General features: G+C 43.6%; 1 protein-coding gene and 1 long non-coding RNA gene across 3 annotated transcripts in view; one reads left to right on the top strand and one right to left on the bottom strand.

The window, feature by feature from the left end:
• EXT1 (exostosin glycosyltransferase 1) overlaps positions 1-22,062 on the bottom strand; it is a 285,479-nt gene that overhangs the window by 209,066 nt on the left and 54,351 nt on the right. The gene's annotated exons all lie outside the window — the stretch shown is intronic.
• On the top strand, positions 17,103-21,381 carry LOC144243777 (uncharacterized). Of its 2 annotated transcripts, none has more exons than XR_013338763.1 (4): positions 17,103-17,472; positions 18,049-18,182; positions 19,464-19,537; positions 21,254-21,381. It is a non-coding gene; the product is annotated as an uncharacterized LOC144243777 (long non-coding RNA). The 2 variants fall into 2 exon arrangements; XR_013338764.1 differs by lacking the exon at positions 21,254-21,381 and adding an exon at positions 20,167-20,431.

Consider the following 22,062-nt stretch of genomic DNA (forward strand, 5'->3'; position numbering starts at 1 on the left):
TTAATACCCAGGCATCAGGCTTAACATGTGCTCTCCAGCACTATTGACAAGAGTCCAATTATGGAAAGAGCCCAAATGTCCATCATCTGATGAATGGATTACAAAGATGTGGTATACATGTAAAATGTAATACTACTCGGCAATGAAAAAGCTACTTGGCATTTGCAAGAGCATGGATGGAAATGGAGGGTATTACACTATGCAAAATAAGTCAATCAAAGACAGATATATGATTTCACTCATATGTGGAACTTGAGAAACTCAGCAGAGGAACATAGGCAAAGGGAAAGAAAAATAAGATAAAAACAGAAAGGGAAACAAACCATAAGAGACTCTTCAATGCAGAGAACAAACTGACAATTGCTGGAAGGAGGGGGTGGCTGGGGGTATGGTGGGTTAAATGGGTGACAGGCATTAAGGAGGACACTTGTGGGGAGGAGCGGGACAGTCATTTGTAGGAGATGAATCACTGGGCTCTACTCCTGAAGCCAAGACGATACACTATGTGAACTAACTTGAAAATAAATAAAATAATAAGGTAAAAATATATATGAAATAAGTAAAATGTGTTCTCAAGTGAAAATTCTATGTACACTTCTTTCCACCTCAAACTCTTAAACTGTGAAATACATCCCTTAGAAAAATGCGGCATGATTTCAATTTACAGCTTACAAAAGAAAGCCTATGGCTGGGATTGCTACCCATCTGGCTATCAGGAGTCCCACCAGAGGTCAGGTAACTTTAGGTTTGTGGCCACTGCAATTCACCAAACACCTGCCCACACCCTGTTCTCTTATACCAGACCAGCCTGCGATATTCTAACGTCTATCTGGATGCTGTGGCCCATGAGATTGAGACCCTTTCATTCAGAAGGACTGTCTTCATCCTTTTGCTGTTTGTGAATTCTGTATTTCTTTCCTGCTGTGCAGTGCTTGGAAATCTTTTGTTAACACAAAGAAACGTTGAGATGGTGTCGGTGACCATTCGACATGATCTGTATAATGCTCGGGTCTCTGTGTCAAGAACATTACCAAAACGTGTATATTCAGATTCAAGGCATAGCCTCTGCCTCTAAGTAACTCTCCCTAAAGATTCACTTTCTCATTTATTGAAAGAAAAGTTTGTGTATGGTTATCTTCAAAATCAACTCCAATTTCTATGATTCTAGACAAGACGCCTGTATTGGGAAAATCCATATGCAGGCTGAGTAGCTGTTGAGCTGCCCTGTCACTATATAATTTCAATCACTGACTTTGTAACAGGGGTGGGAAGAATCTACAGATCAACTGGGAATAGGAGGCAAGGTAAGAATAAGAATAAGAATACAAATAATGGGGCAAGAGCAGAAGAAAGTTCATTTCAGGTAAGATTTATTCAACATCCATTATAGTGGATGCAAGATTCAGATTATTCAGGTGGGAGGATATTTTATACCCACAATGCACTGGGTTGCTCTTGTAAACAGTGTGTTTTTAACGAAGTGGTTCCTCGTGCACTTTGTTAATTCTTGATACAGTTTCTGGAAGTGACCTAGTTGAATTTCAAATCCCTCTGGACTCCTGTGGGTGATTCTGAGACAATCTCCAAAAGACACCAGCATTTTTTTTTAAAGGAGGCATTGGATCAGGGACGTGTTTCCTTGGTTACGAGAATCACAAGCCCGTGTGCCATTTCAAACACTTCCTTCCAGCTATCTTACGACAGCATTTCTGAAACCTGAGTCTACCTGCTTCTCAAAGAGAAAAGTGATAAAGGCTGATAACATCTCTCAGAGTTGTGGGCTGTGGGCTCTTTATTTGAGGCGACATTTTTTAGACACAGAAACAACAGCAGCCCTGACAATGAGAGAAAACCAAAATGGCATTTAGATTGCAAAGATATTAACGTGACAGTGGTGCGGCCTGGTGCACACAGTGAAGTCACGGCGGTCCTGATGACCGCCAGCGTGTCTGAATGGGGTGGCACTGGATTTCTTGCTTGCTATCTTCCTGATGTGGGCTACGTTTCTGCACTGCTGTGATAGTCAGAATGACTACATGTTGACATAGGGGCCTCTCTGATTCTACCTTTGTCACAGGCTGCAGAGGCACGAGCGATAATTCCACCAATGGCCCAAACGTGTCATTCACCACGTTCTCTTTGGACACAGGGGTTCAACTTATTACTGGGAGAGCAGGGACTCCGCTGTTATCAGAAAAGCAGAAATAGAAACCCCCACCCTGCTGGGTGTCAGCGGTAAAAGATGAGTTTATGAAACTAGAAAGCTTTAAATTTTTAATGAAAAATCCAAAAGAAAAATTATAAAGTGCACTAAATGCATTGGGAAACATGGTTTCTGACTGTATAGTAAGTATCATGTTGAAACAGAATGTTACAAAAGAGTCTAAACAGAAACAGAGCATGTTTTTTTTTTTTTCTCCAGAAAGGAGAGAATGGGAAAGCAATGGACATTTTTTGAATACCGGCCCTGGGCAGGTTCCAACTGTTCCTGGGCTTTTCATCCAGAGTGTAACTTAATCCCCAAATCATCCTGAGCAATGCCGCTTGCTGGCCTCACCTGCAAACAGGACGGCTGAAGCTCAGAGGCACTGAGTGGCCTCCAGAGCCCTGAGCGGGAGCCCTGGGAAGCAGACTGGTCTGAAGCCATCGGAGGTCAGCGCACCTTCCAAACCTACGCTGTTAAAATCTGCCACAAACCCACGCATACATAACACTTCTACTTTGAATTTTAAAAATAAATGAATTTTTTGTCCTTTTTAAAGTTCAAACTTTTCAAACTAAGATATAATCCTTGTCAATTCTTCCTCACCTAGAATATTTAGAGAAATAATTAGAAAAAAGGTGTATTTCATGAACAAAATTTACCCTGGAAGACAAATGATTTCACACACACATACACACGATATCAAAAACCCAAAACTCATCACAGTCATGGTTTTTCAGTGGTACGTTTAAAAATGTATCCTCAGGGGCGCCTGGGTGGCTTAGTCGGTTAAGCGTCTGACTTTCGCTTAGGTCATGATCTCGCAGTTCGTGGGTTCGGGCCCCGTGTCGGGCTCTGTGCTGACTGCCAGCTCAGAGCCTGGAGCCTGTTTCAGAGTCTGTATCTCCCTCTCTCTCTGACCCTCCCCTGCTCACGCTGTCTCTCTCTCTCTCTCTCCTAGAAATAAATAAAAATATTAAAAAAAAAATGTATCCTCAGAAACACGATTTCTTCCACCACGTCACTAATGGGAATGACAACACGTGGCATCTAAGTGGAATGTTTCTCTAACTTTGCAAATATTCTGCATTTGGACTTCTCCCAAAGTCTAAAAAAAAAGAAGAAGAAGAAGAAGAAGAAGAAGAAGAAGACACGGTGGCTTTTTCAGGAATTTTCAGCATGACAAGTTACATTTGATGAGTTCACCTGAGAACTGACTCTCTACTGGCTTCGACCTGTGGAGATACCTCACACCCTCCTCTCCTCCACAACTGAAATCTAACTGTCAGCCCTTATCTCCTTGAGCCTCACACACAAAAACACTTAAGCAGTTACAACCCATCTTAATATTGTTTCTGTTCCTTCCATTTCTCTATATCTGTCTCTCTCTCTCTCTTTTTTCTCATGGCTTCCAAATCCGTATTTCTAAATTCCAACTCACTAAGTTCTACTTCTAAATTCCCAGCGGGCTAACAGACATCTTTACACACATACGCCCCTGGACACTTCAGTGTTAACAGGTCCCACCAAGCATACATCTCCCACTAGATTCCTAAGTGTGCTTAATGACACTACTACCCGACCAGCTAACCCAGAGCCAGAAACCTCAGAGTTCCCTGGGATTCCCCTCACATTTTCCACTCTCCCACGGCCCAGCATCTCCCAGCTGCCTCCCCTGGTCTGTATCCTCTGGTGCCTTGGTTCAGAGCCTCTTTCATTTCCTGCCTGAGACACTGAAATTGTGTAATATCTCTCTTTTCCATTTACATTTCATCTTACCCACAGCCAGAGCTAGAATTCTAAATCACTCATCTGATTCACCAAACACTTTATGGTAATAATTTCATTTGAGTGGGGCAGGGTAGAATTATGGGAAATTTCTCTTTGGGGGTCAACTTAACTCTACAATGTTTCGATTTAATAAACAAACAACACTTTTATGATCATCAATAAGAACAAAAAATGTACATGGTGAAGAAGGTCACAGCAATGAACCGGCAAATGAAGTCAAAACTCTTTAGCCTTGAACACAAGGCCCACCCACACACACCCAGGACCACGCCCCTTTCTTCAATCCTCTTAGAACCTACAAGACTTTACCAACTCTGTTCCTTATTCCTGAGACAGACCTCCTAGTGAACTTGTGTCTTATCCCCCTTTTCTCATCTTCCTGTGTGTTCCAAATGTGCCTTATCGTGAGAATCACCAGAGCTCAGTGGCACACACCAGACCAAGGCAATCAGAATCTCTAGGTGGAAAACAACCTCAAAAACCAAACTTTGCTCCCCAAGTGCTGCTTATATCTGAGCAAGAGTAGGAAACACTGGTCTCGAAAATGTTTGAGGGAAAAAGGGGGAAGGGAAGTTAAATTCCCATTTTGGTGTTCTTTTACAAGTCACATTTTCGACTTTCATGATCAATGTATATGACTCTTCAGAATTTTCTCCAGAATAACCCAACTAAAATGTCTGTGTGAAATAAACTAGCCCCCCACTGACCCTGGAATGTTACAGGTGTGCAGTATGTAAAAGTAGGACATGTGGGACATGAGCTCACACAGGCTTGCACACACAAACACACATAGATCTGAAGACACTGAACTCTGCCCTCCTGGACCTTACGATTTTCCAATGAGAACTTTTTTAAGCTTATTTATTTTTAAGAGAGAGAGAGAGCAGAGGGGAAGAGTAGAGAGAGAGGGAGAGAACGAGAATCCCAAAGAAGCTCCATGCTGTCAGCACAGAGCCCGAGGAGGGCTCAATCCATGAACTGTGAAATCATGACCTGAGCTGAAATCTAAGAGTTGGATGCTTAAGCTCAACTGACTGGGCCACCCAGGCAGCACCCCCAACCCCCAACCCCCACCATGAAAACATTCTTGAAAGAATTCCCCTCTTATGACAAACCCTTAAAGAGAAATTCATGTTTATTCTCTCTTACGCACATGCATACTTCATGACCTGACTGCCTCTAAGCAGTGCACACGTACATCATTGAATGTGCTCTACCAGTTACACACATTGGTTAAAATCAAATATGAGTTCTCCGCTGAACACTGAATGATGCAAAATCTCTTATTTTCTCTATGACCAGTTAACTAAATGTCCTCAGAGGAGTTAGTTTTCCGTCTTTAAATTTTCCTCCTATGAAACATTCTAGATCTCTCCTTGTATCAGGAAGAGATTTTATAAATTTTTTAAATGTTTTTATTTATTTCTGAGAGAGAGAGAGACAGACAGCATGAGCAGGGGAGGGTCAGAGAGAGAGGGAGATACAGAATCTGAAGCAGGCTCCAGGCTCTGAGCTAGCTGTCAGCACAGAGCCCGACGCAGGGCTCGAACCCACGAACCGTGAGATCATGACCTGAGCCAAAGTCGGATGCTTAACCAACTGAGCCACCCAGGCATCCCAGGAAGAGATTTTAAAGGAAGTAAAAATCAGCTGGGGAAGAAGAATATGAGTGTCAGTCCCCAAAAGTATTTTGTTTTGAAGTGGGAGATACCATCCTAATGGTATTTAAAACATGTAACATGTGAAAAGAGAAAATGTTGCATAAGGACAAGTTCTAAAAAGAACAACTTAATATTGGAGGTTTATTGGCTCCCTTAATGGATTAAATATGAATTGGGTGGAAGTCACGGCTACTTGCATAGACTGTCGTGCTTGCTATGTGTCAGGGACTCTGTACGATGCCCTGGCAGGGGTCGAATCAGCGTATCAGGCAGGAGGGATGGAACTTTAGACGCCACCAAGTTCAGCCACCCTCTCTGTGTTGGCCTCTGTTTCAGCACAGCCTCCAGGCTTGCCTTTGCCAAATTATATGTGGTGCTTTCAGTTTTAACTTAAAAACAGTTCAGATCAGCCATGTCCTCTTCTTCCAAAGCTGGAATTCACTTTGAGGACCTGTATACAGGACACCCAACACTATACCAGCGCTTCCTGTTTCCTGAGCACTGACTCTGCCCTGGGACACTGTGTTTTGTCTTTGGTCCTTTAAGAACCCTGCAGATAACTACTTCTATTTGCTGAGAGGAAATCCAAGAAGGTAAAGCTGAGATTTAAAGTTAGCACTGTCTCATTTTAAGCCATTACTCTGACTTAGTCCATTTGGCTGCTCTAACAGAATGCCACAGACTGGGTGGCTCAGAACACTGAGGTCTACTTCCCACAGTTCTGGAGCCTGGAGAGTCCAAAATCAAAGTTCAGGCGGGGTTCAGTGTCCGGTTCACTTCGTGGTTCATAGATGCTGTCTTCTCACGTGGTAGAAAGGGGCAAGGGGTAGCTATCTCTGGGGTCTCTTTTTTAAGGGCACTAATCCCATTCATAATGGCTCTCCCTCATCACCTAATCTCCATGGAAAAGCTCTACCTCCAAATACCATCACACTGAGGATTCGGGTTCAACATGAAGGAGTTGGAAGGGGGAGGGGGCATGACACAAACATTCAGTTTATAAGCATTCCTCATTAAATGATACCAGAAAGATCCTAATAAACTTGCCTGCCCAGTGCCTCCATCCATTTCAGAGAAGGATCCTTTGAACACTGACCATAAGATGCCTCCTTCTTATCCTCTTCCCTTTCACATGGACCATTTATTTCTGTCACAGAACTTAGTATATTCTGCAACAATCTTGTCAATTTATTAGATTATCTATCTTCTCTCTATACGCACTTCAACAAGAAGAATGTAGGCCCCTTTAGGGCAGTGATTTTGAATTTCTAGTTCAGTCCTGTCACTAGCCATCTGGAAGACTGAGCTCAATAAATATTTGTAGGGATAAACGAATAACTCAACAGTTTTTGTGGCACCATCTAATTCCAAATGGTGGAAGTTCATTTTTTATTATTTATTAAATTTATTTATTATTTTGAGAGAGACAGAGGTGGCGCTAGTGGGGGAGGAGCAGACAGAGAGGGAGAGAGCGAATCCCAAGCAGGCTCCACGCTGCGAGTGCAGATCCCATGAAACCATGAGATCATGACCTGAGCAGAAACCAAGGGTTGGACACTCAGCCGACAGAACCACCCAAGATGCCCCACAAGTTCATTTTTTTAAAGAATCTATGTGGGGCTAGATGGGCCCAGATAATTTATTTGCTAATTCTTTCTTTTACTCCAAGGTTAAGCTCTATATTCTGTTTTAACATGAAGAACCAGGAAGCACAATGGAAAGACTGCCATCTGGTAATATCAAGTCAAAATGACCGAAAAATGAGAATTTTTGTGAAGAAAATGCTAACCAATTAGTTTCTTGAACACCCAAGCCAGCACAAAAAATCCACATAAATTATGGGAGAAGGTGAAAGGGCCTGAAATGGTCTGCCTTCGTTGGGCTGGTGAGGTCAAGGACTGAGCGGGCTTGACAGATTTTTCCCAAAATAAATGAACACACAAACAAAACAAACACACTATGAGAGGAAGGCAGATAAAAGCACATCCACTCTGTCCATGTTAGCATCTGCACTTTGCATTTTCCTCCCGAAGTGTGGCTACATTTCAAAAACTGTGTGAAAAGCACAACAGCTCCCCAAAACAGAGACTCCTATAATGTCGAAACTGCTGTTTCATGAACAAGCTTTCTAGCTCATAAAAATTTCAAATGAGGAGTAGAAAGAGCCAATGTTTGACCTTTGTACCTTCCTTCTCATTAAGGTGAGGAGCAAGATTTTGATGTATTTTTTTAAACATAATTTTTAACAAATTGCTCTATTGCTTAAAACACACACACACACACACACACACGCACACACACACCCTGCTGGCCTCATTCCCAGGCCTCAGACCACAGATTCACACTAACCCCCATAACATCTCCCTTCCTGAGAGTATCTTTGTTCCCCAGAGATGGGAATCCCAAGTGTCGTCAAAGTGACAGAAGGTTGCAGGGAACTAACTTTATGAACTCTCTCTGGATCACCTTGGGAGATGAGGGTAGGAGGAGACGCTAGACAGAGTTGTCTGGGTTCCTGATTAGCTCAGACATCTTTCTCTTCATTTCCTCCTTCCCTTCGGCTCTGTTTTAGCTTTGCCTCCAGAAGCTGGATAGCAAGCCTCCGGAACCAGTGCCATGTTCAGCTCTATTAATGGAAGTTTCCTCTGTGCTTCCTTCAAGAGCGCCCAGGCTACAATTGGAACAAGACGGAAAATCGTGGTGTTCATCCAGATCCAAGGACCACAGAGAAATCTGGAAGACGGCCTCCAACATTCATCTCTTTTCTCACCTCTTTTCTCCTGCAGCCTCTAACTAAAGCACTTACAGAGGTCTGTCCCATTTCCATTTTTATCTCTGGGGGACTACAATCTCCCGGGGGCAAAGAACGTTCTTATTTCACCCAGTACAGAAGGCAAGGCCAGAGAAAACATCTGTGAAAGGAGCAAACTCCTTGTCTGATACGGACTGGCAGCAATTGCTCACAGGACCTCTGTCAGCTGAGCCACTAAATCTCTAGCTCTAGGGTCAGTCCAGACTCAGGCCTGACCCACCCCCCAGGAGCGGGCTGCACGCGCTGAGCCACGTATTCCGCAATCTGTCCCTTTGGGAGTTGGGTTCCTGCAGCGGACCCAATTCTTGTACAGAGCAAGCACTGACAGGAGATGGGACCAGAAGAACCCACACACGTCGTTGCTAATATAGGACATACGAAGCCATTTCTGAACATCGCCTCGTTTATTGTAAACTTTTTATCCATAACAAATTAGGGAATGACCAGAAGTATTCTTCCCCAAAACCCCTGGGGATCTCCTCCGCAGGCGTCAGGGAGGTGATATCGTACAGAGTGAAGAATCCACACTTCGAAATTGTATATTTCTGGTCTCCAATTCCCACGTGGAACCCGTATGACTTGCTTAGATTATGTCTGCATTTCATTAGCCCTTCCAAAATCCAACACCTACTATGTGCTGGGCGCCTTTCAATGCATGGGAGATACAGCAGAGAACAAAACAGATAAAGGCTGCCTCAAAGCAGTAGCAACAGGGATAATAACAGGATCCATGTCTCAGAGATGCGGAATTCCATACCAAGGATTAGAGGCACGGTCGTTAGAACAGTATCTGGCACATGAACATGCTCCTCAATAAAACTATTATTTAAAGCAGGAAATGTCTTCCTACAAGATGGAGGAAGAAGTATGCTGGGTATACTTTTTGTTTTTAAGGCAGGATACATTGGCTGAATATCACATTTGTCACCCCTCTGAACCCAGCGTTGGGTGAGGTGATCTGACCAACTGCATGGATGAGACCCCTCCTCTCTACTCTCTCCCCAGTGTTTGCCTTGCTGAAGAAGACACTTTTCCCATTAAGGGTGGGAATGTCCATGAGATCTTTGATACTTAGAACACAAGTAGGCACCCCAAGAAATCTAACTGTGGTCCCTGCATCTAAGAATGTCAAGAAGTCAGCTTCATGGCGCCTGGGTGGCTCAGTCAGTTAAGTGTCTGACTCTTGATTTCAGCTCAGGTCATGATCTCATGGTTCATGAGTACAAGCCCTAAGCTGGGCTCTGTGCTGACAGCGTGGAGCCAGCTTGGGATTCTATTTCACTCTTTCCCTGCCCCTCCCCTACTTGTGTGCAGCTCTCTTTCTCTCTCTCTCTCTCTCTCAAAACAGATAAGCAAACACTGAAAGAAAAAAAAAAAAGTCAGCTTCAGTGGGGCTCCAGTATGTGTATCCACGATCCTTCTCGAGCCTTTCGCTCCCATCAAGAAGGGAGTGAGTACTACTGGATTCCATCTTGTTCTTTAATTCCACCATGTCTGCCCAGCTATTCATTCACCTGCTAGGTGCGCCCTCGCCTGTTCTTATCTTGGTACACCCGGTATCATTCCGCCCACCTTGAGGATCAAGTTCATACAATACCACATCCAAAGCCTTCCTGAACTCCAAGGTGGACAGCTGGAACTCTCACCTCTGCCCACCTTATCACAGCCCCCAACTGTGGAATAGTTCTCACTTGTTTTACGTCCATTCTGCCATTAGACCACTCGGTTGTACACCCAACACCAAACTGAGGGCAATAGATGGGCCTCAAGTTATTTCTTTTGTTCACTTATTCAGAAAACACTGAGCGCTGACTCTAAGGCACACTCTGTTTAAATCTGCTGGGTATGTGGCAGTGAACCCAACAGCCCCCAATGCCCCAGTGCCTGCTCCAGGCAGCTGCCATCCTGGTGAGGGACTACTCCTCACTTCTCTTCCTGGCCCTTCTCACCAGATCAGCTTGACCACCCACAACAAGAATTCCAGGTGCAAGAAGCAGTTGTGTGCAGCATGTTTTCATGAATAAATAAATCGCCCTCACTTTTAGGTTCTTTGAAGTGTGAAGGAAAACTAAATGCCTAAAGCCATTACTGTCCCCATGGGCTGTCGCCACAAAGTTCCACTTTCTACGTCACTACATCGGTAATTTGGTGCCATTTTTAAAATGAGGAGACACTTTATCCACCAAAAATCAACCTTGATGCCTGTGGAGAACAGGGCTGAATTATTTTCTAGGAAAGATATCTATGCAGCCAAGATAAACTATACACACAAGGCCCCATCTGCATTTTCTCTAGGAAATATCCACTGGGCCTAACGCCTTCTGATTTAACTTTCTTCCTCAGGCTGAGTCTCCTCAGCAGCTTTATTACCCCCCTACCCCATGTCATATGAGCCCTCACTTTTTTTTATATCCTATTGTATACATTAGCATTGTGCCTGGCTGTTTCACATAGATCCATATTTCTTTTCTAACTCCACTGCAAGCTCCAGGATAATGGAAAACACCACCCTCGATATGAACGTAGCAGGTGCTCAATAAGTGCTTGTTACATTTCACTTGCAGAAATTATTCCTTACACTTCCGCTGTGGGGGGAGGGCCTGGATGGAGCCCAAATCAATGCCAAAAATTAGTTCAAAGTCTAATTCACTCCCAGGAAGGGAATGAACCAGAATTTCCAAGAAGAAAACCATCCAAAGAATAAACAGTGCTGCCCATGTGGAGCACCCATGATGTCATCAACTTTTTCTAATCTGTTAAAGCCAATATATAAGTAGTTTATAGTATCGGTTCACTGTGCAGAGCTGGGATCTTACATTGTCCTGCAAAATCTGCTTCACATTCTCTCTGTCTTACCCTAAAAATGACTGTAGTCAGGGTGCCTGGGCGGCTCAAACAGGTTAAGCATAGCATCTGACCCTTGATCTCAGCTCAGGTCACGATCTCACTGTTCCAGGGATCAATCCCCACATCACTATCAGCAAAGCATCTACTAGGGATTCTCTCTCCCCCTCACTCTCTTCCCTTCTCCCACTCACGTGTTCACATGCTCTCTCTCAAAATAAATACATAAACTTTTAAAAAAATGGTTGCAATTCTACAAGGTATTTATCCAAGGGATACAGGTATGTTGTTTCAAAGGAGCACATGCCCCCCAATGTTTATAGCCGTGCTATCAACAATAGCCAAAGTATGGAAAGAGCCCAAATGTCCATTGATGGATGAATAGATAGAGAAGATGTGGTGTATATATACAATGGAGGATTACTCAGCAATCAAGACTACGTGGATGGAAGTAGAGGGTACTATGCTAAGCGAAATCAGTCAGAGAAAGACAAATGGCATATGATTTCACTCCTATGAGGACTTTAAGACACAAAACTGATGAACATAAGGGAAGGGAAGCAAAAATAATACAAAAACAGGGAGGGGGGCAAAAGATAAGAGACTTAAATATGGAGACCAGATCGAGGGTTACTGGAGAGGTTGTGGGAGGGGGAACGGGCTAAATGGGTGAGGGGCACTACGGAATCCCTACTCCTGAAATCACTGTTGCACTATATGCTAACTAACTTGGATGCAAATTTAAAAAATAAATAAATAAATAAACAGGGTTTATCAGGGTTGTATATAATACAGACTGAAATGAGACACTGGTTTTTGTTTTATTTTGTTTTTTCACTTTCGCTAACTTTCCTGTGCCCTTCCAATGTTCTGGCCACTATGTAAAACTAGTCGTGTCATCCCACTTAACACCAAAAGAACCCCTATGATGTTGGTTCTTCTGCTTATCCCACTTTACAGCTCACAAAACGGAGGGTAAGGCACACAGCTGAGAACTGGTGGGTGACACCAGACACTCTTCCTTCACGCCCATCTCCTGTCCCAGGAGTCAGAAAACAGTAGCCTGGGGGCCAAGTCCGGCCTACCACATATTTGTGTAAACAAAGCTTTATTGAAACGCTGCACAGCTCATTTGTTTGCATATTGTCTACGGCTGTGTTCATGTTATAACAGCAGAGCTGAGGAGTTTCCACAGAGACTGTGTGGCCCACAAGGCCTAAAATATGTGCTGTCTGGCACTTCACAGAAAAGTTTGCCAACCCCTGGTCCAGGCTATACTGGCAGAGACAGAATGAATGTTGAAGTGTTAGCAGTCTTCTAAAAGGCTCAACATATCATACACAAAGTACAGCGCTTGCAACAAAAACGGAAGCTTTCCAATGACCTTAAAAATCTTGAGTGGGAACAATCTTTCCGAGTCATCTGCCTTCTGTTTCTGAATTGTAAGTTGAGCCTGGCATTAGTAAATGTCTCATTACTCTCACTCCCCTTTAGAAAGAAGTACACTCAGGATACCAGGAGTATTTATTGCTTGCAGAACTGTCTGGTAATAAAGAAATGGCCCCATTGGTCAAATAGCAATAGAAGATTTATTGATTTCCTATGCAAAGTATTACATTTAGACCTCAACAACCTAGGGCAAGAAAGCCCAAGTTCAACATAAAAGACAGGTGGGATGGTAGCAGTGGTATGGACCTTTCTTCGTCCAAACATTTAAGCCAGTGTAAGTTAGATACAGATGCTACATCACCCTCAAGTGTGCAGCCGCGGCATGTACGTAATAATGTGGAATGTGGCACTGCTTGGCTGGTGATGAAGGTTACGTTGCCCAGAACCTAATGGATCATCCTCTTCCCTTCAACACTCAGCCTCTCCTCCTATGTTGTCCATCTGTGAATGTCACCGTCAAGGCTGTAGGCTGTCACCCCCTTTCCTTCACTCACCATATGTAATATGCGTCTGAGTCTGTGTACCCAAAGCCTCCCCACTTTCTATTTCTGCTGCATTCAAGCTCGTTAAGGCTCCTATTCATTCTGGGCCTTAACCATTTTTTTTTTTAGCCAACTTAGGGTCTTGGGGTCCCTTTCCATCCCACTCTAGTTCCTACTGGGCCGGCCGCAGGTTATCTTCTAGAAGTACGTCTAGTTCCCCACTCATGTCCCGTCCCCTTCCTGACTGCTCACCGGCTACCAAATGAAGGACAACCCTCGGCCCTGTGAATTCAGGGAACAATAGCTGGAGCTTAGTAACCTACTATTCACGCTCTGGCTGGGCGGCCCGAGCGAAGGCATGCTGGAAGGGCGCCCTCACCCCGGCCGCGCCGGCGGTCTGCCCCCCACAGGCACCGGCCGACTCCCGCTCCCCATCAAAGGCCTGGCACGTTCACCATGCCAAGGAGGGCACGGAGACTGGCGGGGCCGAGGATCAGTGTCAGAGCGGGAATTCAACCCAGGGCTGTGGCCGGCAGAGGCCACCCTTNCCCCAAGCCTCTGCCATCTCTGGATTCCCTCCTGCTCTGTACTTCTCCGAAGTGCCTTTCAGAAAATTAAACTTGGAATTACACTTATTTACTTCCCTTCCAAAATTGAAAACCCCTGGAGGGTAGTGGTCTAGTTTTATTAATCTGTAAACCTCTTCAAATACCCAGCCTGGTACCCAGCTGGGGCTAAATGAAGAACAAAGGGCTATTGCCTCCTCCAGGAAGTATAATGGGGGAAGGAGAAAGAAAAGATCACTCCAAAAATCCATCAACAGAATGCCCCCAAGAGGTCTTTCTTTGTGGTTTGTTTATACCCCAACATATATTCACCAGGACTTCCTGAAAATAATTTTGAGGAAACAAAGACCATGAAAAATTAGCTGCCAGATTTGGAATGGTGAGTTTCTGTGGAGGAGGGGTCAAAGCAAAAGGAATGGCCACATAGAGCGACTAGATTTCCTAAGGAGAGTAATTCATTTTACGCCAAAAATGGGGTAAAGCAGCCGGTCTCAACCCCAGCTGCACATGAAAATCGCCTGGGGAAGTTTTAACAATCCTGAGAGCCAGGCCAATCTCAGACTGAGTAAATCCAACTCTCTGGGGGTGGGCCTGGGTATCCGCGGCTTTAGATGCCCCCCCCCCACCACCACCCCGAGGGGATCCCAATAGGCAGCCAGAGTAAAAATTGCTGGAGGGAAGGGTCCTGCGTTGGAATCCTGGCTCCACTAATTACTAACTATGTGACCCTGAGCAAGAGACTCCTCCTGCATCCTTTTTCTTCAACCCCGAACAATCCTTCACTAGCTACAAACCCCCTCTCAGTTTCCTCTTTGTCCAATGGGAATCCTAACAGTACCTAACCCTCACGGAGGTTACTTTCAGCTCTGAATGAAGCGGATACATGGAGGTTCTTAGAACAGTGTCCAGCACACTGAAGGCACTCAATAAATGTTAGCTCTTGTTACCCCTAAAGGTATTTTATCCTAAAGGTATTTATTTTAACCTAAAGGTATTTATCCCTAAAGGGTTTGTAACATCTGTCTCACAAGCTGAGGACTAACTACACAGGATATTAAAAATGCTTAATACATGGCACTCTCTTTTCCCATTTTTTTAAAGTTGTATTTTAAGTGATCTCTATACCCAATGTGGGGCTCAAACTCATGACCCTGAGATCAAGAGTTGCACGCTCCTCCGACTCAGCCAGCCAAGCGTCCCTCTTTTTCTATTCTTATATCCCACTCACAATTATCTCTGTGTACCTGATCTAACTTGAGGACCCTCAGGATAGAGAAACCTACCTCCCCAATGCTCCCTTAGAGTTACCAGATAAAATACAGGAGCACAGTCTATATTTACAAATCATTCGCTGTGTATCTGAAATTCAAATTTACTTGGTCACCCTGTATCTTTATCAGTTAGATCATGCAACCCCACATTCACCTGTTATTTAAACCTGGGCTGAAACTGAGGTGGGGAGGCAGAATCAGTCCATGGAGGTACCAAAATACAAAAACATAAAGGAAAAACAAGTCAGTACCTGGGACCTTTACCGCTTCATCCCACCCCACCCCCCCATAGCCAAAAGACATGTTACTACAATGATAAGCAACTAGCCAGCTCCCCAGTGTAGGGCAAGTCAATGCATTGTTCAGATGAACAAAACGCACTGGGAAACTATTCAAAGGCAAAGGAGGGGAGAGAGAAGAAAGCTTTCTTAAGCTGGCCCCTCTATTGTGCAGTCATTTATCTGATACATAAATCAAGTGAACTGTAAATTTGAACAGAAACCCTTGCCTCTTGGTAGAACATGTTGCAACCATCCCACAGGGCAAAAGCTTAACTATAAATTATTTAGCCCTATAAATGATGCAAGACCAAAACCCAAAGCCATGTTATGGGCTTTGAGAGTTCTATGCCACACAGGTCTCTAAGGTGTCACGTACCTTTATGTTTTATTTTGTTTTAATCCTCCCTTTACCAAAAAAAGCTAAGTTTATTTTACTTTTTCAAAGCAATTTTTTTTCCACTAAAAAAGAGGGCAGAAAAAACAGACCCATCTGAAAAACAATTTTCTTGAAACCCATTTCACAAGGTATTTATTTTGAATTCTCAGAGCAAGGTCCCTGGGGAAATGTTAAGTTCTGAACTATGTCCACTATAATATTGGTATATGTGTAAGAAACTGAAGATTAAAACACTACACAAGAAGTTAAGAAGCATTAAGAGCCAATGAGTCAGCTAGTTCTGTAAGAATTGAATTAAATCAGCCTCTAGATTGTTCATTGATTATCGCAAACACCAAAAGCTCTCCTGCAAAGGCATGTTTTCCAGTCCACTTGGCTAATCCCTTCTGAACAAGGATCCAAAGAATGAATATTATTTATCCAGTGGCAAGCTGCTCAAATTAATCACACCCAAGCACCATGCTGGCAGCCAAACACAATCTATAAAATAATTCCAGACTATCATCATAGGCCAATAACAAGAAGGAAAGCAGCTGTTATTCACCTCCCCCCACCGAAAAGACTCCCAACTTATAAAAGATCTGAAATGACATTCTCCCACCCTGCTTTACAGCCGACTAACTGCGGCTGGTAAGTCACATGAAAATACTTTTAAAAGAGGAGAAAGATAGGAAGGTAGAAATGTGTCTTTTTTTAAAAGAGCAAGATAACTAAAAGGCCAAATGAGCACAACCATTCATCAACTTGTGCAAAATTCACATTAAAAACCACACTGTAATGAGTACATAGCATCAGCCTTAGCTCCGGTTTACTTAGATGAGTTACCACATATATTAATAACATAAATGAGTTTGATAAAATCGGATTCGCTTTTTTCTACAAACGGTAGAAACGAACTCATTCCGCTGGACAAGCGGTAGATTTAGGCAGCGACCCACGGGATCCAGAGGCCAGGCGCTGGCAAAGTTCCGACTTCGCAAGGTGGCTAAGAATACGTGCTAGAAACGGCACAAAGGGAAGGGGGGCCAGGGACAAGAAACGCTCCTTTCATGACGCCCCGCGTCCCTGGCTGTCTACTTGAATGCTGCCCTATGAGGCTGCCAGCTTTGAAAGTAAAAAAGAGGGAAAAAATACGTGTAACTTCAGTCAGAAAGGAGTTCTCTGTTTGCCGTGCTCACTGAGACGGAGGAAGATAGTGCGAAAGAACCTTCATCTTGACGTGGAGAAGCTTTTTATTCGTGTTTGACCCGTGGTTATGCAGTTTAGAAAGCAACCGCATGGGCTGAACAAGAAGCGGGATAACACAGAGCGGTAGGTGGAGGTGGCCACGTGACTGCGTGGGGTGGGGGGGCGGAGGGGGCGTCCCCTCCCTCCGCCCCTCCCCCTTCCGTCTGCCCCCCCAGGAGACACTGCACAGGGATCAGAATGTCACGTGTGAAAGGCTCCACCAGAGGTCATTGCGCCACGTTACTCTCACCCGGCGGCTCCTCTGAAGTTCCATTGACTGGATGCAGCCTGATGTGCTTTGCTCTCATTCAAGGTCAAGACCAATTCTATATACCCATTCACCTCAAGGTAAAATGACATTTCGATGCCCTCTCAAGGGCTGAATGCCGGCAAGTTTGGTGGAGGAAAGAAAGACACCGGGTAAAGGAAAAAAGATGGTGGGAGTGAAGGAGGAGTTTCTTTCTAAACTCTTCAGCTACTTGGGAAAGGTATTTTCTGCTACAGTTCTGTTTGAATCGGTGAGGAAATGAACTTGAAATATTGGTAACACTGAAAAGGAAAGACACAAACATTGAGTGTCCATGAGGCGTATATAATAATACATAGATATAGATAATTACAGATTATTCCACTTCACATATATACACACATATGTAATAAACCTATGTAAATTGACCCTTGAACATTATGGGGTTAGAGGCCCCAACTCAGTTTAAAATCCACATATAACTTTTGACTCCCCAAAACTTAATAGCCTACTGTTAACTGGATGCCTTACCCATAGCATAAACTGTCAAGTCACATATTTTGTATATGTCTTATATACTGAATCTCACAATTAAGTAAGCTAGAAAAAAGAAAACATTATTAAGAAAATCATAAGGAAGGGAAAATATATTTACAGTACTGGACTGTATTTATAAAAAGAAAATCCTCATAAGTGCATCCACACACTTCAAACCTGTGTTGTTCAAGAGGTAACTGTGTGTGTGTATGTGTGCACACGTGTGTCTATAAATATATCTATTTATGTTACATTCAGTATCTCATTTCATCCTCACCAGAACCTTCAGAAGTAGAACAATGTGCAGTCATTTTACCTTTGAGGAAACCAAGGAATGGACTACACACCACCTGACCGTAAAGCCTGTGCTCTTCTTCTTGCTGATGGCTTTTTCAACCTGCTTCCACACAAGAGGTGGGCGCCTTTTCTGTGAACAGCCAGAGAGTAAACACCCTAGGCTTTGCTGACTAGAAGGTCTCTGTTTCAATGACTCAACTCTTCCACTACTGGGAGAGATGAACCAGAGGCAGTAAGTAAAGGAATGAGCGTGACTGGGTTTTAGTAAAACTTTACTTATGGATGCTGGCATTTGAATTTCATGTAATTTTCACATCACAAAACATTTTTCTTCTCTTGATTATTTTAACCATTTAAAAAAGTGAAAGCCATTCTTAGCCTGCAGACCGTACATAGGCCATAGTTTGTCAGCCTTGTTCTACAACATTCATAGATAACATCCTTTTTTCTTTTTTTTAGAGAAAGTGTAAGTGGGGAAGGGGCAGAGAAAGGGGGACAGAGGATCTGAAGTGGGCTCTGCAGTGAGCCCAATGTGGGGCTTGAACTCATGAACCACGAGATCATGACCTGAGCGGAAGTCGGGTGCTCAACCAACTGAACATTTTGATTATCTGGGGGTAGGGGAGTGGGAGGGAGATTGTACTGTCCTAAGAATTAGATGAGAGAATCGGGGGAAGGTGTCCTGGTTGTTTTTAATGTCTAACACTTCATTTCCATTTCACAGCAGGCCAAGTATCTCCTCCATCACACCACTGGAATAAAAAACAAACAAACAAACAAACAAACAAACAAATCCCTGCCATTGACACTAGCAGAGAAAGTAATCCATACGTATAGATATAGTGATGTTTCTTTAAAATGAACTCAGCTTACATACTAGCATACCATTTTGAAATTTGTTCTTTTTAAAAAATTTCTAAAGCATCAGTTTGCTTCCTGGGTACAGCTGCCCCTCAGGTATTCTAGAAGGAAAAGAAGATTAAATAAAACCAGTTGAGGGGCGCCCGGGTGGCTCAGTCAGTTAAGTGCCAACTCTTGATTTCAGCACAGGTTATGACATCATGGTTTCATGGTTTGTGAGTTTGAGCCCGACATCTGGCTCTGCGCTAACAGCGTAGAGCCTCCATGGGATTCTGTCTCTCCCTCTTTCCCTGCCCTTCCCGTCCTCTCAAAATAAATAAATAAACTTAAAAAAATAAAATCCTAAATAAAATCAGGTGAAAATCATACAAGTGGAGATGATTTGACCAGGCAAAAAAAATAGAAGCGACCCTGGCCAGAGATTAGTAAGGCCTACGATACTTTGAACACCTTTCCAAGATAGTGATGACAGGCTGATTTCCTAATGTTAGTGTGGAGTTAACTTACCATCTAATCAATGTGTTCTCTCTTGGATAGCCTTTCCTAAACATTTCAAGCTGACTGGCAGAGGAGAGCAACCTATCCTGTTACCCACTGGCTAGTGTTTTGTGGTATGTAAGTCTCTAAATTTTAGGGAGTAGTCTTACTATTGCTCACTTGTACATCTCTTTGCTATCGCTCAAGGTTGGACAATGGTAAGGATTAGTTGAAATGATTCACGTATGACCTTGATGCACAAAGACCTTGAAGGCAAAGACTCCCAGCTTCTACGTCTGGTAATTCCCCTCAGAGGTGCTTCTGACACTTAGCAGGGTTCCCACCTGCTAACAGTTACTTTTCAGGAAGCATGTGGTATGGTAACCCCCTTTCCAAAGGCGAATGGCAAGGCCATTGCTGATTTCGAAACATGGTTACACTTTATGTTGGGAATGCATAGCAGAAAATAGCTGGCCAGCCATGTGAAGAAACAAAGCCAGAAGAGACAGTATATTTTCAGGAGCAATTTAGTGCATGATTGATCTTACTGATACTACTAGTGTAGTGGTTATAGCTGACTGGCTTTACCCAACTGGCCAGCACTCTGTGTTTGGGGAAAAACAAAGTGTAACCATGTTTTGAAATCAGCAATGGCCTTGCCATTCGTTTAGGAAAGGCTATCCAAGAAAATCTTTAGAACATTCCCTCCTGATACTGGCAAGTGAAGTTTTAAAATCTGCACTTCGTTTTTCTCAATCAACAGGTCTGAATGGCAAGACATGGACAGGTGCCCCGGATTTTACATACTCTTAAAAGACAGCTAGACTAATTAAGCTTTGTAGTCACAGAATAATATATGTTAGGCCACAGAACAAGCTTCAACTCTTTTAAGGTTTAAAAAAAAAATCCTTAAACCTTTTTTAACAGTCACCTTCTGCAAAGGAAGTATGGGGCCAAATGATTCTCGTTTTGTTTTGGAACATTTCAAATGATGTTCCAAAGCAGTTTAGATTCATGAAATTAGGTGATTAAAGAAAGTTCGTGATAAGAAGCAAATGTTATAAATATTCTTGATTTAGGATAGATGAGGCCCATCTTTCTGTTGCAAGAGCAACACAGAGGCTTAAAATAATCTGCCTTCCCCAGGAGGACTGCTCCAGCACTGGGGCACTGCCTTTGTGCCTGTGGAATCTGAGGAATTTGGGTGAGAATCCTGGAGTGCTGCAGTGTTGGGGAATCCTTCTTTGAATGTGGGACAATGGGGCCAGCTGCCACTCCTGACCTTGATAAGCCACTGCATCAGTCATTCTGCCAGGCTCTATGCTGCTCCCGCCCCCTCGCTGGGGTGTCTGGGAGGAAATTCTCATTTGTTTAAGCCTGACACATCCCTAATAGCATTTCCTAAGCAGCCTCTAAAACGAGTGTGTTGTAAAAGCAACAGAAGGCTTCAGTGGAAAATGGTCACAGAAGACAATCTGGCTACCACACGAGGTCTCCAGTGTCACTGAAAAGTCCCGTTAGAATGAAGGCCCTTTCATAGTCTGCTTTTGTGCCTGGGATGGTCCTCCTTCAGTGGCGAGAAGATGAAGATTTCCCTGGGACTAACGCTGCTCTCAGAAGTTCCTTTACAGCACACAGCCACTCACTTCAGTGACAGCCACTCACTTCAGTGACGGTCACTCACTTCAGTGACAGCCACTTTATGCCCTCCATGTCGTTTTCTGTTCTGCTCAAGGATGTCTGGCTCTTACATAATAACACTAGGATCTTTCAGTGGGTCCACAGAGGAAGAATGAGCTTGGGGACAAAGTACCATTTTCCACACTTATGTTTCAATACTTTCATTTCAGGCTAATTTTTGTAACAGGTCTTTTCAAGACATGGATACTTTAAAAATCAACTGAAGATCGCGAGACAGAAAGACTTCCTTGTCTTCCCATACGTGACTTTCAAAGTCTTCTAAATATAGGAAGAAACAGTAGGCTGTTTTCTTCAAGCAAATAATTAATGGTTTCAGTTACAATTTATTTATTCTCATAACAACCCTATCGGCAAGGACTGTAATTGCCCCTGTTTTACAGATAAGTGAACTCAAATACAAATAGGTCATTTGCCAAAGGCCATGTTTGTAATTGGCGGTACCAGGATCTGAATCAGTTCTGTCTCCTGATCAATGCTGGAACCCACTCTCCTTCTGCTAAACCTCTACAACCACAACAGCTTACTGCATTATTATACAAGTCCCAATCCTTTCTCCCTTCCAATGTGGAAAAGAAACTATCCTCTTCAGTGAGTCTGGTCTTGGTTAGAGCAATGGTTCTTAGGGCACCCCCACTCCCACCCCCTCCGCCCAGGACACACAGGCAGTCTGGAGATACTTCTGATTGACTTAGGCATGGGGAAGTGGGTGCTGCTGGCATCCAATAAGTAGACACTAGGATAATACTGAACATCCTATAACGTGCAGGGCAGCCCCCACAATAAAGAACTGTCCAGAACAAAAGGTCAATAATGACAAATAGGTAAGTCCTCTCATGACAGAGATCTTCCTTCCATTCCTTTTCTCCACCATTGCCTTCAAGCCTATCTACTACATGCACCCAAAACTATTTAGGAAATAAACTTTCCTAAAATTGTCTTTCTTGCTCTTCCCCTACTC

This window comes from Crocuta crocuta, unplaced genomic scaffold, assembly GCF_008692635.1.
Source record: "Crocuta crocuta isolate KB4526 unplaced genomic scaffold, BGI_CrCroc_1.0 scaffold448, whole genome shotgun sequence".
NCBI lineage: Eukaryota > Metazoa > Chordata > Mammalia > Carnivora > Hyaenidae > Crocuta > Crocuta crocuta.